This window comes from Saccostrea cucullata, unplaced genomic scaffold (assembly GCF_032062105.1).
Source record: "Saccostrea cucullata isolate Sc308-1 unplaced genomic scaffold, CSIRO_AGI_Scuc_v1 ctg11744, whole genome shotgun sequence".
NCBI classification, from domain to species: Eukaryota; Metazoa; Mollusca; class Bivalvia; order Ostreida; family Ostreidae; genus Saccostrea; species Saccostrea cuccullata.
Window position 1 is genome coordinate 1 of NW_026922614.1, and position 9,266 is coordinate 9,266.

Here is a 9,266-nt window from a genome sequence, read left to right on the forward strand (position 1 = left end):
TTTTTCCCAAAATTTTTCAGGTTTAATTTTCTCCCCTGTTTAAGGACTTAATTAAATATTACTCCATCAAAGTTTGATTTTGGGGGGCAAATGTTGGTTAATACCGCATATAGTTCTTTTATTTTTTCAAAGTGCGTTGATTTGGTCCCAAATTCAGAGGGGGTGCAGCTTTGCTTAGTTTTTACTGATGATCTACTTTTAACCTTTCAGTCCTGATATGGTGGTTTCTTTCTACCAAGGAAATCTTTCTGATATTACATGGTCAAACATGCATTATAATGTTATAAAACTAAAGTTGAAGTTCTGCATCTCATTCTGTAATACAATGTACGCATTTTGGTGCAAATTGAAAAGACTTGAAAGTCACAATAATTTTCATATTATGCAATTTCCCCTAATATTTTGAATAACTGGATACCTCAATTTTTCAACACTAGGTTTGAAATAACAAGGTTTAACTTGTAATTTTTATTCTTTAAAAATACTTTGCAGATATTAGACTTTGCTCAAACTTCATCTGGTATTTGTAGGGGAACACAAATCTCTCATGTTTATACATGTAACTCTGTTTAATTTGATTAAAAAAATATCTTTTATAAAATCATTTTGAAAGCTATTATTACTTTCAGGCAATTAAGACAAATGCGTGCGATAATTTTCACATCTTGCCAAAAAAAAAAAAACCAGTATCACTCAGTCCTCAAAAATAAATCAAGCAAAATGTAACTGATATACAATATATGAATTGAATACACATCTATGTTTTAGAGACAATTTAAAACAATTCAAGCTTTCTGTCTATAAAAGAATGTCACATTCAAATATATAACGGCTGAATCATTATCAGCCAATATCATGTATTCTGCAAGAGACAGTACAATTGTTCATGTCATATCTACTGATGATGTATCTCATAAACAATGGCAAGCTTGTAGTCTAAACAAGAAATGTTCCCTCATAGTGACACCCCCCCCCCCCCCCAAGAAATAACTGTAATAATGTAGCCTTCTTTATTTTTTTTAACGGATGATTTTTTAAAGAGAGCCAGGGTTTCCTGACCAAAACAGACAAAAAATACAAAAAGAACCCCTCTCCAAAATAAAAACTCATTAACTAGATAGGGGTACATTATTGATCCACAAGTAAAATACAAGAAAACAAACCTAGTTGATTTTCATGCTACTACCCCAACTTATCTTTTGTTTATACCCATACCACTGGAAGGGAAACCTCTTATTATTGATCTTTTTTTTCAAAATTTAAAAAAATCTGTGATAACAGCCAGCCTTGCAACCATTTCTTCAGAATCAAGTGAGTCATTTCTCAGCATGATTAACAAATTGAGCAACTCTGGTTAAAAATATATGTCTGACACGTCCACATGGGGTCTTGGATGTCGCCTCGAGTTTCTCCCGAAGAGGAGGAAGTAGAGATATCTTCATCTGCTGATGGAAATCATACTGCAAAAAAAGAGAGAAAAAATGAAGTGACACTGTCTATGTGGAGGACAGCATTATTGATGTTGTTAAAAGCCTTATAGTTAATACAATCAAAATCCTGTGACAGTAAATAGAAAACCAGTCTTTAAAAATTTTATTTTTCAAATACAATTGAACTTCGTTAATATTATCTCAAAAATAAATATGAACGTGTCAAAGTGACTTGGCCGTCCAAACAAATTTTTTGTTTTACCTTTTTATTAACCTTAGAAATGTTATCTCAAATCCTTCGATTTTTATTTTAAATATGTTTCAAATTTTTATCTTTGTCCTGTTGTGTTTTAGATAAACAGGTTTGACTGTACAAATAAATGTTACACTGATGTTTTTAAAAACATGCCTTAACCTCTTTTATGAAATTTACTTGAGATTTTGATAAATTTATATTAAATCTATTGTTTCAAAATCTATGTTGCTTAAAAAGAAAATTTAATCAATTTAAAATTTAGTGGAGTCGCTTACTTCTTTAAAGGCTAAATAAGCAGCTTTAAATGCAGGTTGTTCATCATTCTGCATTGCTCGTCGATTACCATGAAGTACATATGCCCCACTTCGTTCTGCGCCCGTACACACACTCACGTACATACAGTGGTCAGGTCTGTAGTTCCATTCACATGGATAAACATAAAGCTCATCTGTGAGAAGAAAATTGTTGACATCACCATGCTATTAGAAAACAGAGATATATGTATGTGTGATCTTTGCATAAGTGAACTTTACATATTCTTTAATTTTTTTTTTTTTTTTGCATTTGTCAGACCATGCAAGGTCTAGATTTATTAAACTAATTACATTGAGACATTATCGGTGCTTCTTGAACTTCATAATTATTTATTTATACTTTGGCTAACACTCACAGTTCATGTTTGTACATATACATTTTGCTTCATGGGAAACCTTAAATATTTAAGGAGGCTGGGGGGTCAACAAATTAACCACCAGATTTAACTTATTTTTTTTTTAGATACGGTATCTTAAGCTGTCAACTATCATTCGGCAAAGAAAAAAATTCATACATTTTAGTTTTAAAATTTGATCATTTTTGTATACATGTATCTTTACATGGAGTTCTTCTTTTAAAGGAGATAAAATGCCTGAAAATGGCTGCCCCCCCCCAGCCTCTTTAAAGGCCTTTGTTTCCATTTGCATTTCATTCTTTTTAAAAAGTATAATGTACGAACACAGAGGATAACCCCAAAAATATCAAACCCCCCCCCCCCCCCCCCAAAAAAAAAAAAGAATCTGCAAGTCGTGTGACAAAAAAGGGTTGGGTTTGGTATGCGTACCCATCTGAAAAAATTAGTGTGAAATGAGTAAAATGAGGAGTGAAATGATATAGATTTTCAAATTCAACAATCATTTCTGAGATTCACCCTCACCTGGATGAAAGTGAAAGTAGATGTTAATGAGATCCTGATCTCCCCAGGTTATTTTCAGTTTGTATTCTTTGTAGTATTCACAATGGATGGAAGCCAAGTTGATTTTCGAAGCCTTGTTAAATTCATCAATATTACACCAATTTACCCCTAAAAAAATGGAGGAAAGAATATTATTTATAAAGCATTGTACACTTCATGACACAATTTATTGACAATATTTCAAACTCACTGGTACTTGTGTTTTGACATTAGTTGCAGACTTTTGAAAAATTGCTGCTGAAGATAGGTGATTCAATTCAACTTTTACATTAAAGTTCAAACTACTGATCATATAATCAATTGTATGTCGGCCAATTAAATTTGATAATTGATAGTAAAAATGATCTGATCTGAATACTAGCACTTGAACTGAAATAGAGATCTGTACCAAATTCTCCATAATATGGGTGCCTGGAAAATCTATTGTACCAGCCAGTATGTCGTCTTCACTATCTGGACCCAAAAGCTACCAGCTGGGTACTGTTGAACCGGGTAAAATAAACCAATTTCCTCCAGAGGAGACAGAAATAAAATATCTGTATCAACATACAGCACAGCATTTACATTGGTTAAGAGTGACTGGAAAAGAAATATGTTAGTTTTAAATACCTATTTGTACTCTTTTAAAGTTCAGTTCAGTTATGTTTACAAAATATTCAAAGAGGCAAATTAAACAAAGAATCACTTTTTTTATTTATTTATTCTATTGGACCCCCTTAAACTTGATTAAACATAAAGGAAAATAAAACCCAGGCACTTTTTACTTTCCATATATTTATATGGTTTATGAAATTGTTGACATAAATTTCATTCAGCTATAACAAGATACCAGGGTAATTACTGACTGGTTATTCTGTGAAGAAAAGCAGCGTCATTTTGCAAAAATCTTTGCTGAGATTCCACTTGTCTGGATATTTCTATCGATGCCTTCTCTGTGAAGTTGAAGGCAAAATATCAAGCAGAATTAAAACCCAACCCAATCCCATGCATAAAACCTTCTAAACACAGAGAAAGTATAACTACTGGTACGTGTATCTATTCTCTTTCAATTATTTCTTTCAATTATATACTTACTGGAATGAAAAGTCGTTGAGAGGCACAAGGTTTAAAAAGTTTCTTCCATTATTATTTGGGTCGGGAAAGATTATACTATACAAGTGGTATTCAAATTTGCTTCTAGCTGTACTTGGCCATGATGCAAGCTGTATAAAGAAATCCGTTAAAAATTCCAAAATATACATTTTTCAAAGAATAAAATAAGGGGGACCCCATAATATTGGAAAATTAAATATAATTTTTTGATTTAAAACACACAGGGATAAGACATTAAACAGTTTGTGTCACTTTCTAATTTTAAGAATATTTTGTTATAGAAGTATATGTATGTGAATATATACTGTATATAACTTTCTATTTTAATTTCAAAATATGCTATAACATGTTTGTTCATAGGGGAAAAAAAAAAACGATAAAGTGAAAGAACAAATTATAAAATAAATGAAAGTTACTGTTAATTTGAAAAATCAACCGACCTGTTGTTGTAATGAGGAATGAAGATCATCTTCAGCAAAATGTGGATGATGATGTAGCTTTTTGTGAAGAGGATGGCAGACTTGATGAGAATGATGGACTCGTTACCACGGTCACCACAAACAACAATAGAAAGGTGGATGCTCTCCCCCCATCTCTTGGCTTTTCTGTAAAAAAAATATCAAATTTTTGGGGTTTGGAATCATTAAAAAAGTATGTGGAAGCATCTATTGTTTCTATATATAAAATTGGTAATTATTGATGCATGGAAAATATACAAAATTACATGTCCATTTCCGGAGGAAACAATCTTAGTTTATTGGACAGTAAATACACGTTCATTAAAATACCATTATGATTAGACTTGCAACTAAATAATTGTTTATGTTTATTGTCTGATTTAAAATTTGGAACTAAATGAATATAAAAAATATACAATTTTAGGCTCAAAAGTAAAGAAGTGATTTATGATTAAATGTTCAAAATTCAGACAACTGGTATGGATGCATTGCCCAGACTATTCAACAGGTTGGGACCAATCGCCCAAATGGGATATTTTATCCTTTCAAAATAATAAAAAAAGTGTATATTTTTCTGATTTTTCCAATGATATCAAACTCAATTATTTCCGTGAAACGGTTCTTTTTTATTCAGCAGTTCTCAGAATTTTTGAAATGTCACTCGTATTATATCATCAGAAGGAGTAAACGCAGACCCAAAGAAAGTAGAGGGGCTGTCCCAACTTTCCAAACCAACTTCCATAAGAAGAATCAAGAGCATTCCTTGGACTGGCTTATTTACCGCAAATTCATTCCTAACTTTGCAAATTGCAGATCCATTAAATAAACTTTTACATAAGGAGACATTATTTTCATGGGATCAATGTAATGAGGCTTTTCAAAAATTGAAAGAGTTGATGACTATTGCTGCAGTGTGATGTTTTCCTGATTTTAAAAAACAATTTAAACTCAGTATTGATCCCAGTGATCAAGGTTTGGGTAATTCTTTCACAAGAAACGGATTTTTAAGCGTTATTGCATATGCAAGTAGAATTTTGAAAAAAAGTAAAAAACTACCTCCATTTAAAAGGAAGTTTTGTTGGGGGGGAATTGGAATATTGACAGTATTTGTTTGGACATAAATTCACTGTCATTACAAATCATAATCCATTGCGTTGGTTTATGGGGATAAAGAATCCAAGTGGACGATTAGCAAGATGGGCTTTAACTTTTAAGGAGTATATTTTGAAATTCAGTATAAACCTAGTCAGAAACATGGAAATGCTGGTGGATTGTCCAGATGTGGGAGTGATGGACCAAGTGTAATGTTCTTAGGAGAGTTACTTCAATCAAAGAGTATAAATGAAATGCAAATGAAGGATCCAAAGTTACAGATTTTTGCTACCTAAAGATAATAAACACTCAACAGACGAGGAGAGAGCTAGAGAGTTATGACTTCTGTTTCATTTTATGAGCTAGTGGATGATGTGCTTGGTATTTTGGGGACCAGATGTTAAAGGAAAGCGTAAAGACATTAGAAGGAGATCAGTTATTCCAAGGACATTATTGATGAAGTTTTAATGTGGTGTCACAATGACCATACAGCAGGACACCTGGTTTCATAAAACCATTTAAAAACATAAAATCTTCTGGGAAGGAATGTATAAAGACATAGATTTCTGGTGCAAATCCTCTTAAATTGTGCAAGTAGAAAAACACCTAAGGGGAGAAAACAGCTCCAATTTACCATACCTATAGACGGACCATTTGACAGAGTAGCGGTTGATGTTTTTAACCATTACCACCAAGTTTGAAAGGCAATAGTTATATAGTAGTGTTTTAGATTACTTGACAAGATGTGTGGAACACTCCCAGTATCAAATGCCGATGCAAAACCACAGCAAAAACTGTTCGTAGAAAAATTATTTGTCGACATTCAGCTCCTCGTACATTGCTTTCTGACAGAGGACGAAATTCACGAGTTTGATGAAGGAATTATGTGATATAGTGAATACAAAGAAGACATTTACAACTGCATACCATCCTCAGTGAATGGATTGGTAGGAAATTCAATGACACTTTAACAATTATGCTGTCAATGTTTTTGAATGATCTCAGCGAGACTGGGATGATTTTATTTCATAATTTTTATTTGCCTATAGGACAAGTATAAAGGGAAAATATTCAGGAAACACCATTTTATTTAATTTATGGAAGGTGTGGGGACTATCATTTGATGGGCATTATCTGAACCAACTCGTAGATATGCTGATGTGGGCGACCACAAATATGTTAATTATTTGATTAAATGAGGCCTTCGCCAATTGTGAAAAAAAACATAAAAGTTGCTCAATAAAAACAAAAACTACATCAGGACAAGAATGCAAAGGAGCCATAGTTTAGTATTAGAGAGTATGGATTTACTTGCCTGTGACAAAACAAGGTCCTACTCCCAAAATAATTATCCATGGAATGGACCAATCGCATAGTAGAGAAAACCTCCCCTGTTAATTTTAAAGTTTTAAAGTTGAAAGTTGTGATACAAAAGGAGACAACAGAATGTGCATGCAAATAGAATGCAGGCATTTGTTGACCTGAAGATTTTGCCCAATTTACATTGAATAGGACCAATCTGACAATGAAAGAGAATCTGGAGATGAAAATGAAGAGCAGTATCCAGGAATAAAAACAATTAAAAATTTGAAAATGCACAAAGAACGGTGTTAGAACCTGAAATAGTAGAAGTTTGTGATAAGTTATTCCAGGAATGATAAAGGGGGAATATAAGAATGAGGTAAAAGAAAGTGCATGGATGGATTCTTCACTTGTTCCAGGAAATTTTTTGGGAATTTGAAAGAAACTACAAAGGTCGAGGTGCTGCATACAGACAAAGAAGAAAATGAATTAGTGACATAGTGAAGAAGAAGTGAAAACAGGATTTTGGGGTTTTGGTGAAAATTAATTGTTATTCGGAAGATGGAGATAAAATTTTGATAAATTTTTCGGGACCGTGAATTGCGTAATGTACATTAAGATGACTAGTGCTCCAAAAACATGTGAATTGCTCCAACTTTTATTGTGAAGTGCTCCCCAAAAACATAAATTTTGGAATTTAACATTTGTCAGTTTATGTCTATATATTGGACATTCTGTAGATCACTAAATTTTCGCGACACCTTATTTTGCGAGATTGTCACTGACTCTTGATTAGCGAGATAAAAATTTTTTTTGAATTCTGGTTATTGCTCTATATAATCTTAAGGAATACTATTATCCGCGAGAAATAAATTTTCGCGAGCACACTGTCTCGCGTAATTACGCGAAAAAAAATTTCGCGAATAAAAAGTGATTTACAGTATACCAACTATGAAGAAGATTTGTCTGATCTTGAAAACCCTGAAAGTCCAGATACTTTGAGCTGGAAGAAGAAGCAGAGGGAACCAATGATGACTTAATCCCCACAAAGAAAGTGGAATGAATGTGCATAAACTTAAGTTAAAACGCCATCAACATACTTTGTAGATGGACATCAATCTATTGGGGAGAGACTGGAATTAGTTATAGAGAAGGATTAATACCAGAAGAAATAGACTTTTTCCCAAATTGCAACGAACATTTGAACAATTTGAGAAATCGTTTCGTGTTCGCTAAAATCTTGTAAATTCGCTCGTACTTCGTGTTGATGTACGTTTGGGCTATATAACTTATTTTTGACTATATAATCCATTTGCTTTGGATTAATGTTTTCACTAAACAATTTAACTTGTAATTTGTGTTACTATGGACAGCTAAATAACATTTTTATGAACAGTTAATAACTTAAAAAGTGGTCACTAAATGATAATATTCACTTTTCTAGTACAGCCTTTCTTAATTTTTCTTCAGCACTGATCTCTGCAGTTTTTCCTGGCTGATTTCCAACAATGCTGTCAATTTCTGAGAACTGATCTGGGGTAATTTATCATTCTGTTGATGGATCAGATAGAACATACAAACAGCGATGACAACGATGACAGTCGACCAAACTTAAAGATCATCCTACGCCCCATCCAGCATTGCTTAGTGTGCCTTCTAGTAAAATCGGTGAACCTGTGAATAAAAAAATATATAAAAGATGAGTGCACTTAAGCTGTGAGATTGGGGGCCCCGGGGTTTTGCCTAAAATAAAACCCCAATGTCATTAAATTTATGTTTTATAGCACAGGCCTTTAGATCGCTTAGAAAAAGAAATTGAGTTGTAAAAAAAAAAATAAAGGTATGGAACTCTTTTAAGGGTTTTTTTCCCAATAAATTTTTTAAATCAAACGCTTTAAAAATTTTATTTCTATCCATATTTATTCATATATAAACAATCTTCATTACTACCAAAGTTCATTCCGTAATTCCGTAAACTTCTCGAGATATTCTGAAATAAACCCAAAATTGACCTTAATTTTCTTTACTCGACATCAGCTACACTAATTGTTAAGCGGGAACGACGGGACAAATTTTTTTACGGAATTCACTAACAACATTTCAGCTGTTAAATTTTTTTTAAATCCGAAAGGTATATTATACATTCGGGGAAAAAATTTGTTAAACCATAGCTTCTTTTTCATTCATAATCAACATCGCGATGCAGTTGTTGATGTAGACTTTTCAAATTAATTCCTCGCTAAAGGGAAATTTTACGGACTTAATCTTACAATCTGGAGTAAGAAATAATTTTAAAAAAGTTGAAAGATTTTGCAAAATACTATGAACCCTTCGCTCCTTTAAAAAAACAGTCTGTTTACATGGAATGACCAGGGGCCCAAGCTAATTTTGAGTAAAAAAAAAGG

At 32.7% G+C, this 9,266-nt stretch overlaps 1 pseudogene; it reads right to left on the bottom strand.

The window, feature by feature from the left end:
- Window positions 1-999: 999 nt before the first annotated feature.
- LOC134262082 (glucoside xylosyltransferase 2-like) lies at window positions 1,000-8,495 on the bottom strand (annotated as a pseudogene).
- Between the last annotated feature and the right edge of the window lie 771 nt (window positions 8,496-9,266).